Source organism: Dendropsophus ebraccatus, chromosome 13 (genome assembly GCF_027789765.1).
Source record: "Dendropsophus ebraccatus isolate aDenEbr1 chromosome 13, aDenEbr1.pat, whole genome shotgun sequence".
NCBI lineage: Eukaryota > Metazoa > Chordata > Amphibia > Anura > Hylidae > Dendropsophus > Dendropsophus ebraccatus.
In genome coordinates, this window is record NC_091466.1 from 14824723 (window position 1) to 14852380 (window position 27658).

Consider the following 27658-nt stretch of genomic DNA (forward strand, 5'->3'; position numbering starts at 1 on the left):
AAAAGAAGGGAGGGAGGAAAAAGGAAGGATTCAGCAACATGTATTCACCATATGTGATATACAACATAAGGGATGACCTATCATAAGGCATGGTGATGCATAACTGCGTGGACCAGCAGTGACACATTTCACTTTACTGGAAACAAAAATAGTTAGCTATTGACTATGTATGAGCGGTTTCCCCCACATATATACATTTACTTTGAGGAATGGGCTTCCACATTTCAAACCCTTTGAATAAACATTTACCGGATAAAATACTGTCTCTCTGTATCCACCAATAGATGGCGCATAACAACTACGGTAACTGCATACTATTTATATATTGCACTCAATTATAAATCTGTATGCCATAAGCTCTTAAGTGCCATCTGGTGGTGGTTGCAGGGTTAGGGTTAGGTAGAATTTTATTATTCATCGCTGTTAATACTATGTTGTCTAAATAGGCACATCATGCCAGACCCAAACACAACATCAGGGCGGGCAATCTGTCATTTATTCCCTGTAAACATGTGACAGACAGCTGCAGTTATCTATTTTGTCTCTCAGGAAATTTTACCATAGAGATACAGACTGATCTCATAATCATGTGACCTCCTCCACTACCGCTGCTCTTCCTCTCACAGCCCTACTCAGTAAATATCAGAGATAAAGTTATTTTTCCGCACAATACGTTTATTTTTTGCCGAATTCATTAGTTTTTTTTCTAATTACTTGTTTAGTTGGAGATGGATTCGAAATCAAATAAAAGATGAGTCGGCCGTGGGCGCCATGGCCGAATGTCTGATCTTCAAAATACAACACATGAAAGGGAACAAGAGGAGGCACTTCTACCTGGAAACACTGACATAGACATTACCCAGGAACAAAGGGAATCGCAAATGTTCCTTTCTCTATGGAATGTAAAATAACAGACTAAAGCTGGGACCATAAACCTGCAACCTGCAGCCAGACTGCTCAGCCAGACTGTTATCAGCCATTTAGGTTGGTGGAAATTTGACAGCTATGTCCTTCCACTGACATGAAACCATTATAATGCTTTCCCTTATGTACAAAAATACGTCTACTAAAACTGCTCCTATATACAAGAATATAACTACTATAATACACAAACTGGAGAGAATGGAACGGCTGCACATCCCATCTATGGCTGATACTAATGCCGCTAGGCCTATATTAAAAATCAACACCAGAGTGTCTGTATATGAATTGATCAAGCCATATTGCCCCGTGTACCAATATGCCTGTGCTCACATGTCTGGACCTTATGTCTTTCCCATTCTGTGAGAGCAGCAATGGTAAGTGTAATACCATATACATACTGGTGTCGTTTGGGGGCAGCCTTCCCCGCCGGTGGTGCTAGCTGGGTTTTGGTGGGGCTTTTTGGGTCTGGTCCTGTGACATTGGGGTTGCAGGGCCGTTCCATGGCCTCCCTTCCCTGCATGTGCACGCTTTGCGGGGTTGGCGGTCGCTGACCGACACGGTGTGGAGTTAGCGTAGGGACCCGTGTGGACCAGAGGACCTGCGCGGTGGTACACGGGGCAATATGGCTTGATCAATTCATATACAGACACTCTGGTGTTGATTTTTAATATAGGCCTAGCGGCATTAGTATCAGCCATAGATGGGATGTGCAGCTGTTCCATTCTCTCCAGTTCGTGTATAACTACTATAATACTGTTCCCTATATACAGGAATATAACTACTATAATACTGCTCCTATATACAAGAATATAACTACTATAATACTGCTCCTATATACAGGAATATAACTACTATAGTACTGCCCCTATATACAAGAATATAACTACTATAATACTGTTCCCTATATACAGGAATATAAATACTATAATGCGGTTCAGGGAAGAAACAGAGTGCTGCACCTCACACCTATGGCTGATACTAGTGCCGCTAGGCTAAATAAAAAACACATCAGAATTTTGTGTATGAATTGATCAAGCCATACTGCCCCATGTACCTCGTGCCGGTATCTGATACACATGGGTCCCTACACTAAGTCCACACCGTGCCAGTCAGTGGCCACCAACCCCGCAGGCGTGCACAGTCAGGGAACGGGGGCCATGGGACGGCCCTGCGACCCCCATGCCACAGGACCAGACCCACAAACACCACACCAGAACCCGGCCAGCACCGCTGGCGGAGAAGGTCGCCCCCAAACAGCACAAGTCTGGATGAGGTATTGCGCTCACCATAGCTGCAGCAGACAGAATGGGAAAAAACAGGAGGGATTAAAACCATGTGCACTCAGGTGTCTCCTGCTAATTGCGGTCATGTGGGTCTCACCAGGAGGAGTGCAAAACACGGAGAAAAGAGAGAAACAAAATGCGGTTCAGGGAAGAAACAGAGTGCTGCACCTCACACCTATGGCTGATACTAGTGCCGCTAGGCTAAATAAAAAACACATCAGAATTTTGTGTATGAATTGATCAAGCCATACTGCCCCATGTACCTCGTGCCGGTATCTGATACACATGGGTCCCTACACTAAGTCCAATGCTCCTATATACAAGAATATAACTACTATAATACTGCTCCTATATACAAGAATATAACTACTATAATACTGCTCCTATATACAGGAATATAACTACTATAATAGTGCTCCTATATACAAGAATATAACTACTATAATACTGCTCCTATATACAGGAATATAACTACTATAATACTGCCCCCTATATACAATAATATAACTACTATAATACTGCCCCTATATACAAGAATATATCTACTATAATACTGCCCCCCATGTACATGAATACAACTACTACACAGTATAATACAGAAACCTCCCAATAAGCAGGATACTATGATTGACGTCGCTACAGATAATATAATCACTTCCGCTCAGTCTTATTGCAGAGAAGACAGATACAAATTTCTTGCTCTTTTTTTTTATGTCCTCGGCACTCGGACTTGAAGTGCAGCTCCCTGGGGCGGTGGAGACTCTTGCTTTGTAATATGTCAGTATTTCCATTAAATCTCAGGGGAAATCTCAGCTCTGCTGTTCCACAGGCCCGGGTCACACTTGTGTATTATTCATAAAATAATAAAAGTTATATTTCCGGGCTTTCGGGGGATGTAGTGGGCGTTTACGGCAGTCAGAGGGCGCTGCTCTTCTTCAGGATGAGCAGTAAACCGTGGGGACGTTCAGGGAGTCTGGCTGGATGAGGACAATCAATATGCCAGTAACAATAGCACTCACAATACCCTGACTTAGTACGTTGATTATGTGAGCTGGACTGTGCCCAAATACCAAGGAGATTTATTCATCCCGGCATCTCAGGGGCGGAAGGATGTGCACCGGTTATAGTGGAAATAGGATAAAGATCTGAGGCTGATGTGGACCGAACAGCCATTTAATGTGATTTACTGAACATGTATTGGAATGTATCTTGGGCTGGTGGGGCATGTGCCGCGGGTTCTGTACACCAGGGTGGGAGCCAATACCCCACCCTATGCTAGCCAGTGCTATTAGATACAATCATAGGGCAGTGGGTGAAGGTGGCGTAGTAATTAGGGCCATGTGGATGGTAGAAAAGCCAAGGAAACTGCAAGTGTGACTAGTAGAGAGGCCAACGAAACCTGTTGTGACTAGTAGACAGTATGGCTAGTACAAAAATACAGGATTATTAGACACCCAAACATTATACATATGACTAGGAGACAAACATTGCACATATGACTAGTAGATAACCAGACATCATAGATGTGGCTAGTAGAGATGAGCAAATTGATTTAATATAAATCAGATTCAGTTTGAATGAAAAAAAAATAAAAAAAATTAATAATACGTTTTTGGATACAGGAGGAAGACTACCGTTAATGGCTGGGGTCCCTGCTCCTCTACAGTCAGCAGCTGGGAGGTAAGCAACAATGTATGCATCACTGCTCACACCCAGTACATTCAAATGTGTATCATCGTCCAATGTACTGTACAGGAGCAGGGACGCCTGTCTTTGACTCAAGTTCCTGTCCCTGTACAGTGAGCAGTGGGAGGTAAGCAACAATGTTTGCATCACTGCTCACACTTACTACATTCACTGCATTCTGCATCCAGATGGGAAAATGTTTATCACTGCCCAATGTACTGTACAGGAACAGGAACGCCTGCCATTGACTGGAGTCCCTGCCCCTGTAGAGTGAGCAGCGGGAGGTGAGCAACAATGTATGCATCACTGCTCACACTTACTACATTCACTGGGTTTGACACTCTGCATCCAACTCAGCAACTGTGTTCCACAGCCGTCTTAGAAGTCTGTACATTGTGGCAGCAGAAAATGAGCTGAGGAGGACGGACGGAGCAGGAGTGACGGCTCTGATAAGTTTTAGTGTCGGGCAGCTGCCAGGATCTGCGGGCAGGAGGGGCCATGTACTCACCTGAACTATAGCTAATTGCAGATAATGCGTCTTCTGATGCAGGTATTGATTCTCCTCCGGCTGTTGCGAGAGGTGACGCCGCCTATTAGAAGATGGGAGATTATTCTTTATACTGGAACATAGCCTCACACCCGGACCTAAAGGGCTAGCTGCGATATAATGTCATTAATAATACATAGGATCCACAGCTGAACCTCAGAAAGTTACAGAGTGGGGCCTGAGAGGTCACTACCTCACTGTAATCCACATGAAAGGGGATATAGTGCTCTGTAGAGAGTCTGAACCTCGTGACACTGCTCCGAGATTCCACTAACATCACATTGTACCGAAGCCGAGATCCATCATAGAATGCATTATACTGTACTATACCAATGCCCAGTATCACTCTGGTGTACATTATACTATACCTGTCACCGATGCCCAGTAACACTCCGGTGCACATTATACTATCACTGATGCCCAGTATCACTCTGGTGCCCATTATACTATACCTGTCACCGATGCCCAGTATCACTCTGGTGCACATTATACTATCACTGATGCCCAGTATCACTCTGGTGCACATTATACTATCACTGATGCCCAGTATCACTCTGGTGCACATTATACTATCACTGATGCCCAGTATCACTCTGGTGCACATTATACTATACCTGTCACCGATGCCCAGTATCACTCTGGTGTACATTATACTATCACCGATGCCCAGTATCACTCTGGTGTACATTATACTATCACCGATGCCCAGTATCACTCTGGTGTACATTATACTATACCTGTCACCGATGCCCAGTAACACTCCGGTGCACATTATACTATCACTGATGCCCAGTATCACTCTGGTGCACATTATACTATCACCGATGCCCAGTATCACTCTGGTGCACATTATACTATCACTGATGCCCAGTATCACTCTGGTGTACATTATACTATACCTGTCACCGATGCCCAGTAACACTCCGGTGCACATTATACTATCACTGATGCCCAGTATCACTCTGGTGCACATTATACTATACCGGTCACCGATGCCCAGTATCACTCTGGTGCCCATTATACTATACCTGTCACCGATGCCCAGTATCACTCTGGTGTACATTATACTATCACCGATGCCCAGTATCACTCTGGTGCCCATTATACTATACCTGTCACCGATGCCCAGTATCACTCTGGTGCACATTATACTATCACCGATGCCCAGTATCACTCTGGTGTACATTATACTATCACTGATGCCCAGTATCACTCTGGTGTACATTATACTATCACTGATGCCCAGTATCACTCTGGTGCACATTATACTATCACTGATGCCCAGTATCACTCTGGTGCACATTATACTATCACTGATGCCCAGTATCACTCTGGTGCACATTATACTATCACTGATGCCCAGTATCACTCTGGTGTACATTATACTATCACTGATGCCCAGTATCACTCTGGTGTACATTATACTATCACTGATGCCCAGTATCACTCTGGTGTACATTATACTATCACCGATGCCCAGTATCACTCTGGTGCACATTATACTATCACCGATGCCCGGTATCACTCTGGTGCACATTATACTATCACTGATGCCCAGTATCACTCTGGTGCACATTATACTATACCTGTCACCGATGCCCAGTATCACTCTGGTGTACATTATACTATCACCGATGCCCAGTATCACTCTGGTGTACATTATACTATCACCGATGCCACTGGACACAGTGTACACTCTATTATCCACTCTAGTGTACTTTTACTATCACTATTGTCCAGTATCATTGCAGTGCACACTCTATTATCATCTCTAGTGTACTTTTACTATCACTATTGTCCAGTATCATTGCAGTGCACACTCTATTATCATCTCTAGTGTACTTTTACTATCACTATTGTCCAGTATCATTGCAGTGTACACTCTGTTATCCACTCTAGTGTACATTCTGCTATCACTATTGTACAGTATCACTGCAGTGTACACTCTTTTATCCACTCTAGTGTACATTCTGCTATCACTTATGTACAGTTTCATTGCAGTGTACACTCTATTATCCTCTCTAGTGTACATTCTAATATCACTTATGTCCACTATCACCGCAGTGCACACTCTATTATCATCTCTAGTGTACTTTTACTATCCCCAATGTCCAGTATCATTGCAGTGTACACTCTGTTATCCTCTCTAGTGTACATTCTGCTATCACTTATGTACAGTATCACTGCAGTGTGCCCTCTATTATTGTTGCCCTCTTCCTGTGTACTTTACTTTATACCATCACTAACACACCCAGTTCCACCCTATTGTACATGGTATGATCACTAGAATCCAGTTCCAGTATATCACTAATGCCTATTACCACTGTAGGGCACTTTCTACCATTCCCAATGCCCAGTATCACAATAGTTGTTATGGACATAGCAGCAATTCTCCTACCGTATCATCTTCTCCCAGCATTTAATGTGGAGGATAGTCACTTTGCAGGAGTGATGGTTCCATGCCTTATTAAAGGGGACGTTTGTTAGTCTGGTCATTTTCATATAATCCAGTATTAAGTATTGCGAAGTGATTTACCTTCACTTGGAAAGTTTGAGAGTTTTCTGATCCTGATGTTCCCAGCTTGTTTGCCATCACATAGTCAGGTCCGTATTTACCACTAGGCACCCCTGTTCCCTTGCCTGGGGCAGCACCTTGCAGGGGGGCAGCACCAGGGAGCAGGGGGAAGGAAACAACTTTTTTTTTTTTTTAGTCTCCCACCTCCTGTTCAGACTTGCCAGTAACTCTGGTGTCTTTTCAAGGGGGGGTTATGGTGGTATTGTTCAGGTCTCGTATGGCGACGTTATGCAGTCACATTATGGCGGTATTGTTCAGGTCTGGTTTGTGGCGTTATCCAGTCACAGCATGGAGGTATTGTTCAGGTCTGGTTTGTGGCGTTATCCAGTCACAGTATGGCGGTATTGTTCAGGTCTGGTTGGTGGCGTTATCCAGTCACAGCATGGAGGCATTGTTCAGGTCTGGGGTAGTGGTGTTAAATGTGACGCCTGGAGCTGTTACCTACCAATCTACTAACCATGAAAAGCTTGATTCAGACAGTGTTCCTACATGTAGAGAAATGTATGTGGCAAAATCCACACTCCCATTTTTTCCTCAGTAGTCATGTGCTGTTACTAGAATTATTGGCCATACGCCTATTGCTTACCGCATGAGGGTCTGGTTTCAGCTGCATTTGGTGACGTACAGTAAACGTGGGAACATGGCCCAAGACTGATCAGCTATCAATATGATGTTCAAAAACTAGAAAATCCTGATGCTAATTGGTGAGTGAAAATGGGGCGTCTCCGGGTGCAGTGCCGGGGGCAGCAGCAGCTGGTAATACGGCCCTGCACATAGTGTTGTCCCGTCTCTCTATTTGTCCTCTACCTGTTTGTACTCCATGTGAGTCACCCTGCAATCCATAACCATTGGTTCCTTTCATCTAATGACAAATTGTATTTGTGCTTGTGACATTGATAGTTGCTTCTCTGACTTCCTTCCTTGACTGCTGACTGGTCACCTTATTCCTCCCTACTATTAGTCCTAAGTACAGGAAGCCATTGTTAGGACCCAAGAAAGGCAACCTCTAAAAGTGAAGTCTCATATTGTAGTCTAGCGATCTGCTGTTACAGTAGTGTACAGTCTACAGTGTGTATTCTACTTCCACTCTAGTACTCATTCTACAGTGACTAGTCCAGTTCTATTCTAGTGTACACACCATTGGGCATAAAGCGCAGTCCCATAGCCCCGTACATCCCTCTGTTCCTCTGGCAGCCTACCTTCACTCTAATGAGTGTCCTGTTGAGGCACAGTTCCCCATTCAATTGTCGTTCGACGTTGTGTCACGTCTCAGCTACACATCATATTGTTACAGCTTCCCTTGTATCATTTTAGTGTTAGACGACCATTGAATGACCCACTGAGTTCTAGTTAAACTTCTATAGTCATCGAATATCCCGTTGACTTCTTTTTTCCCATCCTATCGCTACAGCATTCCGTCTTCATTGAAGTCGTCTTTCAGGACATTCGGTCATTGTCTGTCCTGTTCACGTTCGGGTTCAGCAGTTTATAGTTATCGAATGTCTTCACAATGCCAATAGAGAATCTCATAGAACCACAGCGTCGTGTTTCTGTCAGGCTACATTCTACTTGCATTGAGTTCCCTGTTCGGATCCTGTTTGGCATTTCATGGCCATTGACTATTGTACCGCCACCAATAGATTACGCTATTGATGTTGAATGGGATGGTATGTTCTGCAGATGGAGCACTACACATGATAATAGTGCAAAGCATCGACAAGCCATGATCGCTTAAAAGAGAGCTAATTCCCTTTCAAAAAGATTTACAACCTCTTCCCATTGGATTTTATTCATGGACTCTCAATCTTCCGATATTTATTAAGAAAATCACCGAGGTAAAGCCTATGTCTAGTAGCCATTTTCTGCGGATGGAGACATCAATCATTGCATCTTGTTAATTGTAAAATATTGACTTGCAAGGAACTAATTGATATAACTGGTGCGTCTAGTGCCTGCTTTAGCATGACGGGAGCTAAGTTGTGCCGTCTCTTTAACTGTTTCGTCCCTACAATTATCTTCCGCAAACACGTTACTTGCTAAAGTGGTGCTCCACCTACAGCACAACAAAAATCTGATGGATAGTGCAAGCCAAGGTGGAGGATGGAATTACCATAGGTAGTTGTCAACTAGACTGGATCGGATTACTTGGGTCTTCAGCTCGACGTGAAACCAGCAAGGAGTCTTGGGCAGAAAATAGGCACATGACCCCAACCATTACATTAACCTGGTTTAGGTTAAAAATGTAGGTTTGGAAGGCTTCATGTTAAAGCGTAACCTTCAAAACTCTAATATGGTAAACATGGATAAGATTGAGTTCTAGTATTGTCTATTCGAACAATGCTTGCTACTCATATCGCCCTGTTCCAGCATGTGCTGCCAGCTCTCTACCTTAACCTTGTTTCTAGATTTTGCCTTTGTCTCACTACATAAGATTCTTAGCCTGGTACTTGTAGTCTGACCTTGTGTTCATGACCTCTGCCTTTGTTGGTGCACCTCGCTATTGGTGAATACTCGCAGGACTGTAAATGGCAAAGCTCATATCTTTTCAAAGAGGTTCTGGAGATACTAAGCGAATGAGATTACCTCTTTCCCTTTTCATCAGTACGTGTTTTTGTTATGATCAGTACTTTAACCTGGAGCCAAAGGTGCTCTAAAAATAAATAATATTCATAATGTCCTCTTCTTAGGATATGTAAAAATACTGAGGAGACACCATCAAGACCTTCTTCCAAGTAGGAACAACCAAGCCAAGGAGGGTCTCTGGTCAAGGAAACCCAAGTAAGGTATCCATCCACAGACTGCTGTTTCGGGGTATTCGCCCCCCATCAGCGTGGAGCTGGATTCTGGCTAATAGGAGCAAAGCCTAGTGCATTCAAAGGAATGATGGGTGACCTCAGGGAGATCAACCAAAACACCACGGAGACACCATCATTTGTTTCTCAACGTCAGTGAATCTAGGAACATTGAGAAGACAAATATGAGTGTTTTGGTTAATCTCCCTGAGGTCAACTGTCATTCCTTTAAATATGCAGTATTTTGCATATTTGTCTTCCCAGGGGGCAATGTTTCTAGGTTCATTGATGTTGAAGAACATGTGCTGGTGTCTATGCAGTGTTTTGGGTGATCTCCCTGAGAACAACTTACATTCCTCTTCTTAGGATGGACCATCAGTATCAGATCTGTGGGGTCCGATTATTGTCACCATCAATGATCAATTAATTGAAGGGGCAGTGGCATTCACAGCCCCCCCTCCCCCCTTTTCATATTTTTTATATTAGCTGTTTCTGGTATTACAGCTCAGTACCTTTCACTTGAATGGGATTAAGCTGTAGTGAGTCGTAATATCAGGCACAGACACTACTTAATATTTGGAACTGTGCCAGGGCCCCCTTTAATCAATAGAAAGATAGTCTAACCCCCATAAATCTCATAGTAATTTCCTATCCTAAGGATGGAACATCAGCTTTGGTTTTCCAAAAAACCCTTTTAACCCTGAAGAATGGGGACGTCCTGTAGACTCCATTTAGCCCTAAACAGATTGTAGTTTAAGAGTTCACTTCTCCGGTAAGAATTGTAATTCTGCTTCGTCCATGTCAAGATCCACCAGGTTTTTTTTGAAGGGGAACTTCTCTTGGAACAGAGAAGAAAACAGAACAAACGAAAAATTAAGATGGCACCTGAGCCTGAAATGAATACGTGGGCATCCTTAGCATGTAAGGTAGCTTTGTAGCCTTATTTCAGGACAGAAAATAGTTACCGTGTTAAATTGTCTTTAACTAAACATTTCCAAAAGGCAACTTCTTTAGGAAGACAAGATTTTTGAGTCCCCATAACTTTTTCACCAATTTTTACCAAAATATTGGGTTGTCATCTCAAAGGGGTCTCACTTTATATCAGAATATCACATATACATTGGTAATTTCTAAAAGGAGTCTTTGATAACACTGGGAGCTTATTGCTCAACATTGGAGGTGAATGTAACACTGTAAACACCCTAATGACAGAGAAGAGGCATGAGGCATCCGTTCATTACTCATCCTCTGCTTCCGTCTCCATGCATGGAAGAAACTGGCTTCAATCTCTACCTCAATATATCTCCTCAAGTTAATAAATCCCCTCCGAGCTGCGCTCCCATTTCTCATATATCAATCTAATGAAAGCTGGAGATGCGGGGGCCCCACTCTACAAAAATAAAATATTGATGGATGGAGCGGCATGTGCAGGGTGTGGGGAGAGATGAAGTGAGTGGAGGTGCATCAGTGAACACTTCATGGCTCATATCGTTTGGGAGGAAGACCATTTCTGGAGAAACCTTACTAAGATTATCACCAAAATTGCTTTTAACATTATAAAAAATGAGGAAAGTTGACGTTCTACTGTTACGTTAAAGAAACAGAGAAGGGTTTCTCCTAGGTCCATGGTATTAAACCCTATCACACCCCATCTTCTTTCAGATGGACATCTGCACCAACATGGGTATACATTTTAACCCCCCCCCGATCAGCTGGACTACTCCTCAACACAGAGCTTAGCGTTACATCTGGTTGCAAGTGAAAATCATTTACGTAATATCATCTGGGCAAACCGGTATCGTCTCATAGAGGTAGAGAGAGATTTTCATGTTCCTTGTGTCAATGCAAAACAGAAGGTCAGACAGAGAATGGACATGACCACCATGTGCATTCAAGAACCAATGGGTTATCCTATAGGCACATGAGAGGGGACTACAGTCTGTACATACATAGATTTTTAGAATGAAGAGCAGCCCCCAATCAAGCTGATTGGTTAGAGTGATGGTTTGTCCAAAACAACAATGTGTTGGACATTCGAAAACAATTTCTGAAACCAGTTCTTTGCGAATATGGTGGGATATACTAGACTGGTGGCCACACAGTAAATCTTCCCATCATTTTATCAAATTCAAACATTTTCATTTACAAATTCTGAATTTACCAGATGCGGCTCCCTCATTATTTTGTCTTTGAAAGGTGTTGGTGTCTGGCATGTGTACTCAGTTGTCTGGGGGCCATGGGATGTCTCTGATCAATGGTTCTTTCTTCTCTTTATTCGGAACACTATCTCATGCAGTATTTCTTGCATTGAAGTAAAGCTCCCGGAGAATCTGGGCTCGACGCTCTTCCTGACAATGCCACTGACTTGGGGGTCTTTGATGGAACCAGAGTAACCCGATTAATTGCTTCTCGCCCATTTACAGCCTCTTTTCAGGTATTGTTCTCCGTCCTTTCTGCTTTCTGATTTCGCTCAGCCCCTGCTGGCAAGGTGAGGATGTCCTGTCTACATTAGGTTTTAATTAAGTCCACTCCTAACTTTCCTGCCGCTGTGTTGGTGTAAGTGCTGTTAAATAAAATTAGTGGTGATTTGCCGGGCTCCCGTAGAGCATAATTCTGTTAAACAAGAGGGGAAACAGTCCTTGAACGAAAAGGGAAAAGATCACTGTGCGGATGAAAGTCTAAAGATTAAGCCGGGAAGACGTCAGAGTGACGCGCGTCTCTATGATCAACCAGAAGAATTTTCTCTTTAGACAAATGTCCGTCATTACTATAGGAACAGCATGGAGTCTGGTATTAACGCTGAATGAAGATATATATGGATGGTATGTTTTCTGTGAAAGCGCCCTCCCTATAATAACAGGTACATGAGTGTTTCCGCACAGGAACCATGTTCTTCATATTAGACCTGTTGTCAGGAGGTTTAATCTATGACCCAAAAAAAGCCGTTTATTTTTACAGTTAAACTCTATTGAACTCAATGGCAAAATGTCAGTTTGAGCACATATATACTAAAATTATAGCCTAAAATAAAGTTTAAAAATTTATATTTTTATTTTGTTTACAAATGCGTTTACAAAAAAGTTTTTGAAAATGTCTGATTTCTTTTATTGTTATGTGCATACTTGGTTTTTACCCTTAAAGAAAAAAAAAACTTTTCATGAATTAATGAGCTAAAAATTTCATCTAGTCCATTTTTTTTTTAGACCTTTTTTTTGCTACAGGAAATGCCATTGTGCAGTTGGCAAACCATATGCCTTTTGGGATAAAAACTGGCCAAAAAATACATTTTTACACATAAAAAAGATTGTATGACCTATTTTTTTATTGATCAGCGTAAGATCTAGAAACATATTATTTTTTCCTAATTTGTCAGATTTTTTTTACATATATATATTTTTTGTAGATTATTATGCAGACTGCCATCTTGCCTGTGCTGTTTTATTTAACAACATTTAGTGATATGCTTTACAGCAAGCCCCATGGAACATAGGCACGATAAACAGGACCTGTCCCATTCAGACAAATAATAAAGACTTCTTTGTATGTATGTTATCTATATACTGGTGTCACCTGTCAGTGTACTCCTGCCTGTGATGATAAAGAGGGCACAGGTGGGAAATGATCTGTACAGAACAGGAAGGGTAAACTTAGTTTTAAGCCTGGAATGAAAACAGTTTTTTAAGTTTTATTTTATAATATAGATAGTAAATGAAAAAAAAAAAAATCTTAAAAGATATGTGTAACTTTATTTAAAGCGGTTATCCAGGATTGGAAAAAAAAATCCTTCTACTTTCTTGAAAAACAGCACCACCCTTGTCCTAAGGTTGTATGTGGTATTACAATTAAGCTTTACATCAATGAAACTGAGCTGCAAAACCCACACCCAAGCTGAGGCCAGGGACGTTGCTGTCTAGGGAAGAAGTGGCCTTGTTTTTTTAAGCTTCGATAACTCCTTTGGGCAGTAGGTGATTTTTTTGGTGACACATTCCCTTTAATTTTACTGAATGGGAATTATCAGCTGTTTTTACATTAACTTCTTCCAATGTGTGAATAGAGCCATAAAAGATGGGCAAAGCATATACACATAGCCTCAAGGTTATTGACAGGTGAGTCTTCTGTCCACCCAATCTCCCATTTGAATACATTAACAGACTCTGGTCTTTGTTTCTGTGAGTCTTGTGAGTGGTAATCCTGGGGATGGCACTCGTAGAGTCTCGAATATGTCCAATTAATTAAAGGGGTACTCCAGCGTGGGGGCTATTTTTAGATGTAGCCGGGGAGGAGGTGGCTAAAAAAAAAAAGACGTCCACTCACCTCCCCGGTTCCAACGGCGGGTCCCGCATCACGGCGCTCCGGTGCCCGGTTCTCGGCCGCTTCCTGGTCTCTGACGTGGGCCCGAGACGTGACGTCTCAGGTCCGCTCAGCCACTCAGTGAAGGAGGCGGGACCCGCCGCTGGAATCGGGGAGGTGAGTGGGCGTCTTTTTTTTTCAGCCACCTCCTCCCCGGCCTCATCTAAAAATAGCCCCCACGCTGGAGTACCCCTTTAACATGAAATTCTGTACCCTTCGAGGTTCTCGACCTCTTGGAGGGGTAATAACAAGGCAATGGAGACAATTGCCCTTTCCAGCCCATGCAGGAGACAGTGGCAAAATGTTGACATCTTTCTGAAGCCCTCAAAGGAGAAGACTTTAAGCCTGAAGTGTCCATGGTTGATTTTGTCACCCAACACCAGTAGCTTATTGGTATGGACATCGTGGAGAACTGGTGATGACCATGATGACATAAAGCTATTGACGTTGAGGACTTCCATCACTTTTATTGACTTTACGGCCCAAACTTGAAGATCAAGGTCCTAAATTCTTCGGCGAGCCCCATGAAGTCTTGCTACTTAGCTTTTTTTTAATATAACATCTATTTCCAAAATGTTCTCCTTATCCGTTCCCACGATGGCCGCTGCCATCACATAAATCTTCCGGCCGGCCGGCAGAAAACAAATGTGTTATCTCTGTGTCTTTCCGTAGCGAGCACTTATCACGCTGTGAGGTCATGTACAGAATATGGAGGCACCGCGTCCCATTTGTGATGAAGAGCGCGCCGTTTCCTTGTCACCCTCCTCCTATGGATGAGCCGCTCTTGTAGTCGCCCATGAAGATTTGTTTCTTTTACTGTGGACACAGAGGTTACGTCTGACAGAACCTTGTTGCCTCCTGTCCCATCCATAATCCGCAGTTGTCAGGAAAGACCAATTTGCCCTCGCACCTCTTCCGTTGATGAATAGCCGCTGCCGGGAGCCTGAGGCGGATTGAGTTCCGACACTTAGGTGATAAGATACATAAAAATAAGTCCCTACGTAGCACCTTATGGTCTCTCCATACGTAGACTATAGGTGTTGTATCACACAGCTGAGGTTTTTCCGAGCTGTAATACTCCGGGTAGAAATAATTTTTCTAGATTTCCAGAGATATAAGCAGCTATTTCTTGCAGCGAATTCTATAAACGCACTACCCTGTTAAACCGTAACAGATGAATGTTCCCAATTCATTGGCTCATTGTCCCTCGCCATCACTGAAGGCCCAAGGTTCATTCAATGTGAATGCATCAGCTGCAGGTTAGCGGAATATCAATAGCGGTGTCGAACGGGAAAGAAAGAATATTTCAGACTGAAATCACCTTGCCACAGACACATTGTTAAAAGTTAATTAAAGGCTCATTAAAAGCACTTTATTGTAAGTGTGAGGGAAAAATTGCTTTTCCCAGGAGAGACACTCGGCTGCCCCAATCGGCGCTTATGAGGCTAGTCGTAATAAAACATATTGTGCTGGAGAGAAACAGGTCCCGTGCCAAGGCGGTGGATAGATTTATACAGTCAGTGTCCAGTCGTGCAGTAGGAGAATATACCATTAATGGTGCGTTCACACCTACAGGATCTGCAGCTGATTTTCTGCAGCAGATTTCAGTTAAATAACTGAACACAGCATCAGATTTGATGCTGTGTTCAGTTATTTAACTGAAATCTGCTGCAGAAAATCAGCTGCAGATCCTGTAGGTGTGAACGCACCCTAAGAAAAGATTGCACAGCTGCCTCAATACCTCTTTAGACCAGTAGGGAACAGCGATTTTGCACTGCTCCCGGAAACCACGACCACCACCACGGACAGCTCCCCCCATACAGATTTATACAATGTAACGTGAAGTAGCTCTTCTAAGTGGTCGGAGTGGGCAGCCAGGATTGGATGATTTGGGATTACGGAAATGAGGAATCCTCTATCTGAGTATCATGTCGGCAGTTCTGTGTTGGTAAAGACTTCAGAAGAGAAGGATTTAGGGATAGTAATTTCTGACAGCCTTAAAATTAATCACCAGTGCAGCCAGGCTGTAGGGAAAGCAAATTGTATGCTGGGCTGTATATACATATAATGGTATGCTGGTCTGTATATATATATATATATATATATATATATATATATATATATATAGTGCTATGCTGGGCTGTGTATATATAGTGGTATGCTAGGCTGTATATATATATATAAATATATAAATAATGGTATACTGGGCTGTATATGTGTATATATATATATATATATAGTGGTATGCTGGGCTGTATATATATAATGGTATCCTGGGCTGTATATATATTGGTATCCTGGGCTGTATATATAATGGTATGCTGGGCTGTTTATATATAATGGTATGCTGGGCTGTATCTATAATGGTATGCTGGGCAGTATATATATTGGTATCCTGGGCTGTATATATATATAATGGTATGCTAGGCTATATATATATATATATATATATATATATATATATATATATATATATATATATATATATATAAAAATGGTATGCTGGGCTGTATGTATATAATGGTATCCTGGGCTGTATATATAATGACATGCTGGGCTGTATATATATAATGGTATCCCCGGCTGTATATATAATGGTTTTGCTGGGCTGTATATATATATATATATTGGTATCCTGGGCTGTATATATATAATGGTATGCTGGGCTGTGTATATATAATGGTATGCTGGCCTGTATATATATATATATATATATATATATATATATATATATATATATATATATATAATGGTATGCTGGGCTGTATATATATAATGGTATCCTGGGCTGTGTATATATGTATCCTGGGCTGTATATATAATGGTATGCTGGCCTGTATATATATATAATGGTATGCTGGGCAGTATATATATTGGTATCCTGTGTAAGGGGGGGGGCATGATCGAAACCTTTAAATATGTTAAAGAACCAAATAAGGTTCAGGAGGGAAATGTTTTTAATGAAAAGCTGAACTCAAGAACAAGAGGACACAGTGAGAGATTACTGGGGGAAAGATCAGAAGCAACATGAGAAAATATTACTGTACTGAAAGAGTAGTAGATACTTGGAACAACCTTCCAGCAGATGAGGTAGGAAAATCTACAATAACTGAATGTAAACCTGCCTGGGATAAACCTATATATATCCTAAGATAATAAGAGGAGAAATACTAATAGGGCCGACTTTAGATGGAGCAGGAGGTAGTGTTAAGCAGACTTGTCGAACTGTTTGGGTTAGACATTGTTCTCCGAACCTGAACACTTGGCATTTGTTTCCCCACGTTCGAAGTTGGATGCAGCCCTAGGGCTGGCAAGAAAACATGGATACAGTGTAAGGCGTATGGCTGTATTTATGTTTTCCCCCCAGCAGAATAGTGGGTGCAGCTCTGGCGTATAATACAGGATGTAACTCAGAATCAGTACAGGATAAGTCATGTAATGTATGAACACAGTGACCCCACCAGCAGAATAGTGAGTGCAGCTCTGGAGTATAATAAAGGATGTAACTCAGGATCAGTACAGGATCAGTAATGTAATGTATGTACACAGTGACCCCACCAGCAGAATAGTGAGTGCAGCTCTGCAGTATAACCCAGGAGTATAACAGCATTAATGTTATATACGATGTATTATAATATCATTCAGTGTATAACAGTAAGACTCAGTACAGCATAAGTAATGTATGTATACAGGGAATGAACTGCTTGTGTAAATGATAGATATCTCATATAAAATGCTGCTTAGAAGTGGACAGAATAGAAGGAAATGGCCGCCGAGAGATGTGTGTTATGTATTTCAGCTGCACATCCCATAAACTGCTCACTTTATATCATCCCTCATAACCCATTCTTGCACATCATAGAAATGGGATTTCTGGAAATTAAACGGTTATAACATCGATTTCATATATCCTCGGAATTGCCAGAGCTCCAGATAGATATTATGGCAGAGGCCTATCTTATAAGCTTATGATGTTGAGGCCTGTGGGCCCAGGTGTTTTTACTATGTCTCTATACCCTAAAAGTACATCGCTGTATTGGGGTCTGGAACCAGTGTTGGACTGGAGAAGCTGAGGCCTCTGCAATAGCATTGCTACTACTTTGTTTCCCCCAAAACAAGACAAGACAGTGCCTTATGTTTCTTTTTTCCCTCAAAAACAGGCACTATGGGGGAGATTTATCAAAGTCGTGTAGAGTAGAATTTTCTTAGTTGCCCCTAGCAACCAATCAGATTCTACCTTTCATTCCTCACAGTCTCTTTGAAAAATGAAAGGTGGAATCTGATTGGTTGCTAGCGGCAACTAAGACACATCTACTTTACACCACTTTGATAAATCTCCCCCTATGTCTTATTTTCGGGGGATGTCCTATTTCTCGCAATGTGTGTCAAGTGTGTGGTGGCGTGACTCTGGAAGGGCGTGCATTGGGATGTGCGGAGGGCGAGGCCATGGACGAAGCTACATACAGCACTGGGCTTTGGAGGTCCCGAGGGGATTAGGTGAGTCCTGCAACAGTCGTTCTTACTTTTGGGGGGCGCCTTACTTTCAGGGGGTGCCCTAATTTAGAGTAGAGGGTGCCTTATTTTCAGGGTGCTTTATTTTCAGTGAAAACATATATACATATGTATATATATATATATATATATATATATATATATATATACACACACACACATTTTTTGCACCCTTCCACACACTGAAAAAAAAAAATGGCCATCTGATGGATGTCCTTTTGGACGTCCCACATTTTAAGGCCAAATAACGTCCATTATTTAGAAATCACAGACATCATTTAAAAAAAATGGACGTTATTTGGTCAGTCAAACCGCCAAAAAGAGATGGTGTGTCGGCTTAACCTTACAGTGACCACATAGTGGTAGATACCAGCTGTACACAAGCTCTGTATATCATCTAAGTAACTACAGTGCAGACACACCCAGTGACTCACAGATGACGTTTTCTCTGATCAGAGCTGATTCCTTGTGACTCCATCACAAAAACTTCTTCCAGTCACCTCCAATTCAGCTTCACAGGATCTGCCAGATAAATATCTTATCCCCGTTACTTTTTCAGGACCTTCCACACCTCTATACAAACTTCCATCACAGTACCCCTAAATAGTAACAGGACCCTCTTTGTGTCCCTATCTATATTTATGTCCCTTCTTTATGCCTTAATCTGTAGTTAGGATCCCATCTGCTAGACCCCCTGCCAGCAGTTCATGATGGGAGTTGTAGTTTTGCAGCAACTGGAAAATCCCACGTTAGAAAACACTGGGCTAGTAATCTGTCCCTGTGTCATCATGTAATGTGTCATCATGTCCTAGAGAATGGAAGTGACAGTGCTCTGTGCTCCGAGGTGTCCCACTGACCGGTTGGTGACTGGACCCACCGAAAGAACCTCCGATTCTATGGTGTGCCAGTCCGAGACTGTCTGGAATCAGCACCATTTAAAATAGAAAAGTTACGTGGTGAAAAAAAAGAAAAAAAAAAGGGGAAAAAAAACAAATGTGACAGCGAGAAAGGAAGAATAGGGTGGAATCTCATTAATGCCGGCACTCCACATTACTGTCACTGCACTGTCTTCTCTGGAGCCGCTGATGTTTTGTACTTTCTCACATCTTACTGGATCTGAATGCAAATACGATGAGGATCAGCGGCAGATGACAACTCCGCCACGTGTGACATGGAACAAATAGGCTGTATATATAATAGAGGAAACTTGTGATGGTTATGGGGCTGGTGGGGATGAGGGTCCAGGTGCTGATTGTTCCCACCTTTCTTTATTGGTGGTGGGGTCCTCTTTGGGGGTTCCCCTTCTTCTGGAAAAAAGAGGAGCTGTCTGGTAGCTTTAGCGCATAGCCTAAACAATTGGGACAACTGTGTCATGTGAGGCCTCTCGGGTCTGCTGAATGGTTCATGGGGCCCATAGAGAGTAGGGGCATGTGTGGTGGGGTATTTTCAGCCTTTCAAGGGCACTTTATGGGATTTTTATTGTATTTGCAGTCCACAGCTCAGATGGAACATAACTTGCAGGTTGACTGGGCCTTGGGTGTGGCCAAGCAGACTCAAGGGGTCTTGTAGAATATCCCCCGCTCCTTAGTAGTCCACTGTATCTGCTAGGTATAGTGAGTATTTTAGAGGGTGTATGCTACTTGATTTTTATAACCATATGAAAACAGGGAAAGCCATGCTGAGTCCTCATGACCTGAACTGGAAGTCATGTTTTAGCATAACGCAACCTAACATAATATTGGGTATGAGGTCTTCTCTATGAATGACCAAGGATCTCCCCGCCTATACGCAAGGTAGGTGATCAGTAAGTGATGGCGCATCTTGTCCCAATCTTGTTAAAATTCTTTTTCCCCATGTAGTGACAACTAGAATCCTCCTAGTCATTTATCTTGGTGGATAAATCTCAATGTTTAAGAGACATTCTGCTCCGAGACGCCGCTCGTGTCTCCCATCTGAGATGTGTATTTATATCCGGAGCCAGAACCAATACTTGTTATCCGAGAGGTAAAATTATCTGCATGTGTAATGGTGACAGAGCGCCCCCCTCCCACACTCATTACCAGCTAAACAGGTATTAGATGAGACTCCAGGAACATCTGTTGCTGAGAGAGGAAGCGCAGTGGGGCACCATGTGCAAATCCTGGCAGCAGTGGTTAACTCCTTCCTGGATGGAAGGTGCAAAAGTTGGCAGCAGTGGTTAACTCCTTCCTGGATTGATCACCCAGGTGCAGTAGCGGATTATAATAGGTCCGTTTCGGGCAGTATTCCGGGGCCCTGAGCTCCTGGAGGGCCCATGGTCCTCCAAACAGACTTATACTTTCAGTGGTGTATTATCTCCAGGCTACAGTTCTGCCATGATTTGCAAGAAAATTGCTGCCCCTGCCCAGGTGTCATTATTCTGTACCCCAAGTGTCATTATCCTGTACCCCAAGTGTCAGTGTCATTATCCTATACCCCAGGTGTCATTATCCTGTACCCCAAGTGTCATTATCCTGTACCCCAAGTGTCATTATCCTATACCCCAAGTGTCATTATCCTGTACCCCAAGTGTTACTATCCTGTACCCCAAGTGTCAGTGTCATTATCCTGTACCCCAAGTGTCATTATCCTGTACCCCAAGTGTGATTATCCTGTACCCCAAGTGTGATTATCCTGTACCCCAAGTGTCATTATCCTGTATCCCAAGTATCATTATCCTGTACCCCAAGTGTCATTATCCTGTACCCCAAGTGTCATTATCCTGTACCCCAAGTGTCATTATCCTGTACCCCAAGTGTCATTATCCTGTACTCCAAGTGTCATTATTCTGTATCCCAAGTGTCATTATCCTGTACCCCAAGTGTCATTATCCTGTACCCCAAGTGTCATTATCCTGTACCCCAAGTGTCATTATCCTGTACTCCAAGTGTCATTATCCTGTACCCCAAGTATCAGTTTGTCATTGGCCTGTATGGGTGCATTCACACCACAATTTGTCAATATGAATAATAAATTCATATTTAAAATAATAAATTCATACGCATGTACGTGTTCATATGTTTCCCATTTACTCCAATGACTGCAACATCTACTTCTTATGTACACTGATTTGTGAAAGCGAGTCTGCGGCTATGTTGTGTGCTCCTTTACACTTTGCCCCGTATATAACACGGATGCGGTTGTAGAGTTTTGCGTTGTTTCCTCTGGCATGGAAAGGAAATGATAGAAAATTATAAGAAAAGTCATGATACGAGTAATTCTCCTTCTCGGCAGGAATTCTCCAGAGATCAGCAGTGTGTGTTCCCCTTTAAGGCTCATCTATCGCTTTCGTCATCATTTCTATTTTAGTGCTGGCTTTATACTTGACCGGCAATGGTTCCATGTAGAAGTGTGACACCGCTGCTCGGGATCACAGAACGCTATTAATTAAAGATGCCACATGGAAGATGCTGTGAGTTGGTATATTGATGTCGCACATCCCTTGGGGCTCACGTCTTATTCTTTCCTTGGGTCGCTGTGTTATAATAGTTGTGGAGGGGAGTCTTAAACATTAAATTTGTCCTAATGGATAATAGAAGTTGCGTAGAAGAACGTATCCATCTTTAAGCTCTATTTTACATAAAGAAATCATGTGCGTAAGAAGCTGAACAACATCCAGAGCTGCACTCACTATTCTGCTGGTGGGGTCACTGTGTACATACATTAGATTACTGATCCTGTACTGATCCTGAGTTACATCCTGTATTATGCTCCAGAGCTGCACTCACTATTCTGCTGGTGGGGTCACTGTGTACATACATTACATTACTGATCCTGTACTGATCCTGAGTTACATCCTGTATTATGCTCCAGAGCTGCACTCACTATTCTGCTGGTAGGGTCACTGTGTACATACATTACATTACTGATCCTGTACTGATCCTGAGTTACATCCTGTATTATGCTCCAGAGCTGCACTCACTATTCTGCTGGTGGGGTCACTGTGTAAATACATACATTACTTTTCCTGTACTGATTCTAATTTAACAGATACATAAAGTATTGCAAATAATTTATTTTTTATTCCTTCCGCAAAAAAAAAATCTCAGTTCTTGGACACATTTCTTGATAAAATTTGTGCACACAATCACAGTTGCTTGTATAATCTGGTGGCATTTGCTGCGATCATCAGGGATGTAGGAATACTCTAGTATAAATAGTAGGCAGCATATGTGTGCTTGTCACTCTCTTGCTGATTTCTACAGGAGCTGAATATATTTTTTTCCGGAACAAGAATATTGCTTAAAACCCGCCAGTTTCCACATTTAAAGCACAATATAGAAATTAGAATTTTCCTGGAGGGTGGCAAGTCAACAAAAAGATCCCCTAATTTCTAAAATCTAGTTTAAAACTATAACAAATGAAAGAAGTTCCACAAAAGACTCTCCTGGAGTCCTAAAAAAGGGGGACATGACTTATACCAGACACCAGTTATGCGATAACAATATCATTTTTATTTCAAGTCCATTAGTTGCAGTTGGACATCAACCCACTAAGCCCAAGGGAAAGGCAATCCTTTAGCCATGGTTCCCCCAGAGGTTTCCTCCACAAAGGTTTTTCCTCCCCTGAGTTCTGGAGAATGACTCTTTGTAAGTCAAATATTAGCTTTGTTTAGCACAGTAAATAGTTTAGGGGTCAGGTAGAAGTTGCAGGCAAGTTATGGTGGACTTATAGAGGATGTTAAACCTCATAGTAAGGTTTAACATGTTGAGCCTTAGAAGTGGCCAGCCTTAAGGTTGTCATAATGGTAACATCATCCAGGGACAGGCACAGTGGTTAAGCACAGGAGTGAGGACTTTCAGTAGAGTCATTGGTGCCCATAAAGTGTATTGGCTCTACTAGAATGGCAAGCTAGAACCTGCTGCCCCCTTTATTGCTGCCTGACTGGGTGCTTTAGGTCAGACAGCTTTTTGTTCACTGTGCATGACATTTTTACACTATTATTTGTATACAACACTTGGCAGGAACCGTGTTAGCATTGTATGTGATTTATAACATATCTGATATATAGCACTGGCTCAGTTGTTCCCTTAAACCTTTGAAAGATTTTGAATAGTAGTTTCTGATTGGCCTCTGATTTCTCTAATACAGGGTGGTGCGGATTATAACATATACTCTGTACTTAAACTCTGTATTTATTTTATTTTACTATTTGTTCTAGTCCATCTTTGTGTCTAGTCAATCCAGTTGGTTCTCGGTTCATTCTTATGTAGTCCTTGGTTTGTATCTTGTGGTTTCTGTTGTATCTTCCAGTTTAATCTAGTTGCATTCAATCCTTTGGTCAGATGTTTTGGTTATAAATCAGAGCTGGTGATTGAGTATTGGAGCCTTCAGTTGAGGAATGGAGCTTTTTGTTGAGATGTAAAGATTTTTGTTGGACTAAAGGAGGACTGGAGTTTGCGGTTGAGCACTAGATCTTTTTTGAGTACAAGTCTACAAACTCCTGTTACATATCTGAGCTGGTGGGTGAAAGATGTGGTTCAGAACCAGAGGTGTTCATTGAACTTCAGAGCTCGATCATTTGGGTCACAGGCAGCTTTTCGTTAAAGGAGAAGTCTGGTGGTTACTAAAAGCCGGCTGCCTGAAGGAGGAGGCAGGAAATTCATTACAAGTAGGAACTTACCTCTCCCTGTGCCCGTGGTGAGCAACTGGAACGGCTGCAGGACCCCCGCCGGAAGTCATTTTCCCGTTATGATCAAGCCATGACTCGGGGTAAAATGCCTGTCCCAGACCTGGTAGTTGCTGTTCTGTTACGGTATATCATTCTGAATTTCCTGCCTGCTCCTGATGAGGGGTTAAGCTATTTTCTTGAAATCTATTTTATGTTACGCATTATAACAATGTTCTGCTGCCTTTACGTATGCATCACCCAGTTCATACAATTTTATGTTTTTTTTTCTTCTTTGGAAAATAATAAAAATTACAATTATAAAAAAAAAAAAAAATGCCTGTCCCAGCTCATGGACTGGCCGCTTAGCCAATCAGTGACTGGAGCCGCGTCCCACCCCAGTGACTGACTGGCTAAGCGGTTAATTCATTAGCCAGGTTTTTCAGCAGAGATCCCGAAGCCTGGCGGGGCTCCCACGGGCACGGGTAGTGGTAAGTCGTTTCTTGTAATCAATTTCCCTCCACTTCCTGCAGGTTGACTGCTTTTAGAAATCGCCAGACTTCTCCTTTAAGGAACAGAGTTGTTAATTAAAACATAAAGAGTACATCAGGACCAGGGGTTTTAGCTGAGGGACTAGAGCTAGTGGTTGAAGACTATTGTTGAGGACTAAAGTGTTTTTGTTGAGAACCAGAGCTGGTGTTGAGGAACAGAGATGTTGATCAAGAAATGGAGAATTTAATTGAGAACCTATTTTAATGGAGAACTATACCTAGTAGTAGCTGGTAGTTGACGATTGGAGCTTTTTGCTGAGTACTCAAACTAGTAGTTAGGGACTAGAACTTTGTTGAGGGCTGTAGCTCGTGGTTAAGGGCCGAAGCTTAGTATTGTGGACTGGAGCTTTTTTTTGTTAAGGTTGAAAACTAGAGCTTTTTCTTGCGTCTCAGAACTGGTGGTTAACATTTAGATCCAGGTCTGTTTGTCACGCCTCTGAATTTTGGCACGTAAGAAGATGGTTTTCTTCTACAGATGGCCGCTCATTCTCTAAATTAACATACTCTCTCGTTGCGGAGCCTAATTTCTGCAGAACTGCATTACAAGGATGATGTTTTTGGAAAAGTTATGGCACAACTTTGCCAGGAGATAAATGAGCACTGGAGCTAAGTGCGGCGGCTTCGGCCTTAAATCACCATGTACAGTTACTAACTAATTCTGCAAATAAGTTGTTTACTGTTATGGGCACGAAATCCCCATTTGCTGCATTTTTTTTTATATCAAATAAAATTAATTATCAGCTGTTACCAGGCAGATGGCGCCTTCCCAGACAGAGCTCCTTTGTCATTTCAGCCTCTAATTAAAATGATTTCTCTACTCTCGCTCTCACCTAAAGCCTTGGACTGGGTGGAGTCGTATGTACCCAGCCAGTCTTTGAAGTGGGAACAAGGAGCGGAACAGAGAAGGAACCGGTGATACATGAAACAGATACAAGATCCATTACGGGACAACCTCAATGCTTTATCAGAGTCTAGTGGAGGATTAACCCTTCTGTGGCCCTTGCTACCCATAGTGCTTTGTCCTTGGATGCTCCGGTGGGGCTCTCAGCCAGAATTTGTTTTCCTTTTTGATTAGCATTTTCTTCTCATTACGGGTAAGCGGTGATTATACATGGTGCCGAGCGCCAGGAATCCTTATTGATCTGTGTTAAGGTCTTTTTTTTTTTCCTCAGTAGCTTTGTTTTTTTCTGTTGTTTCGTATGACGGCAATAAAGAAGATTCTTGTAGTCGTGTAATTAAGTATGTCCTCTGTGCTTAGAATAAAAGGATTTCTACATGAGCAGTGTCAGCTGTACAAAGGAATAGTGTGGAGTGTGGTGTAGGGGTGATAACAGTGGAGAACCTCCCTCGTGAGCGCCCCCCAATGGAATATGTCTATCAGGAGCTCTAGCACCACCTCTTTTCTGCCAGTTGCTGAAGCCACACATGCTCCAACCCCCAAGATCAGCAGCTCAGAAGCTTCCATAGTAATGCAGAGCACTAAACATTTTACAAGGTATTAACAATGGCGGGGCATATCTCCCATGCGGGACTAAAGACCTCATTGTGTTGAAGTCAAATTGTGTTCCTCTGGATGTGGTGCCGTGCTTGTGATCATTTTGTAGTGTCCAAGCACAGGTGTGGCACTAAGTCTTATGCACCTGGGCAAAGTAACTCATCAGAAAGGGGGTGAAGGAGAGTTTATTCTGTGTTTTTCCCACTAGTTGCCGCTGCTGTAATTCTTATGTATACTGAACTATACACAGCTAAAGGTCTCATGGGTTAACCATCTTTGTCACATGTTGTGCTTTCAACCTATTACAGGTGCAGGCCTCCCCCCCCCCTTCTTTCACCCTATTACCTTTCTTCTCTCTTCCGCCCCCCCCCCCCCACCACCACCACCACCAATCATACACTAGCTAAGGTACCCCTATATGAAGGGGCTAGTTCCTGGTGGGAGGGTCTTTTGTCAGTAGAGGTGAGGAGAGACTGAGACACTCAAGCAAGCTATTTGTTCCCTGTTGACTAATGGCCCCAGTAGGACAAAGCAGCATGCAAGCCTACGTATTCTACTGTAATGCATGACTATTTTGGGAAGTCTTGGAAAGTCTGCTCAACTCAGCACAGGGACCTGGGACCTCGTACTACCCTAGCAGGACGGGTAACCCGACACTGTTGGGCAAAAGGCGGTCAGATCAAAAGTATCTATATGTGAGTACAAGTATCTTCTTATATTCTAAACTTTGCCATCGCGGCACAGTACACTACTACATTGGACAGGGCCCTCAAGACACTCCTCTACTCTATTCTACTCTCACTTCACAAAGTCTACTATAACTACCTCCTGTCTGCACCTGCATGCCAAAGTCTTCCTATTTTCTTGTATTGCACTGAATATTTTGAGTAAGCAGAATTTCTCCTTGTTAAGTCATTGGACTCTGGTCTATTCCTTATTGCACCTACACACCAGTTCACACTTGGGCTAACCAAACCTCGGGCGCAGTGCCCTTTTGTCCGGGGGTGGGTTCCAACTCCACTCCTTGCCACCATGACAAGTGCCCAAGTGACCCTACACCCACAGAGCTGCCACAACACCGCACAAGCTCCCCGGCATATGGCAATATTGTATGTCACTCCATCTTTCTCTGAACTCCAGGACTCTGAACTCAACTTCCTATAGATGGATAAGTGAGAAAATGGGTTTCAAAGTCAATGGAACTGATTAACTGACGTGTTCCCGTCAGAAAATTGAATTTTTTTGTCCAATTTTCTTGTCCGTTTGGTGTTCTCACATATTTACTAAAGGTGTGCAACAATTTTTCCAAAAACCTAA

At 42.6% G+C, this 27658-nt stretch overlaps 2 protein-coding genes across 3 annotated transcripts in view; both read left to right on the plus strand.

Moving 5' to 3' along the window:
* LYSMD1 (LysM domain containing 1) overlaps positions 1 to 27658 on the plus strand; it is a 110695-nt gene that overhangs the window by 72708 nt on the left and 10329 nt on the right. The gene's annotated exons all lie outside the window — the stretch shown is intronic.
* SEMA6C (semaphorin 6C) overlaps positions 3853 to 27658 on the plus strand; it is a 459642-nt gene continuing 435836 nt past the window's right edge. Inside the window, exon 1 of the mRNA XM_069949807.1 lies at positions 3853 to 3887. The gene's annotated coding sequence lies outside the window, so the exon portion shown is untranslated. The remainder of the gene's footprint in view (positions 3888 to 27658) is intronic.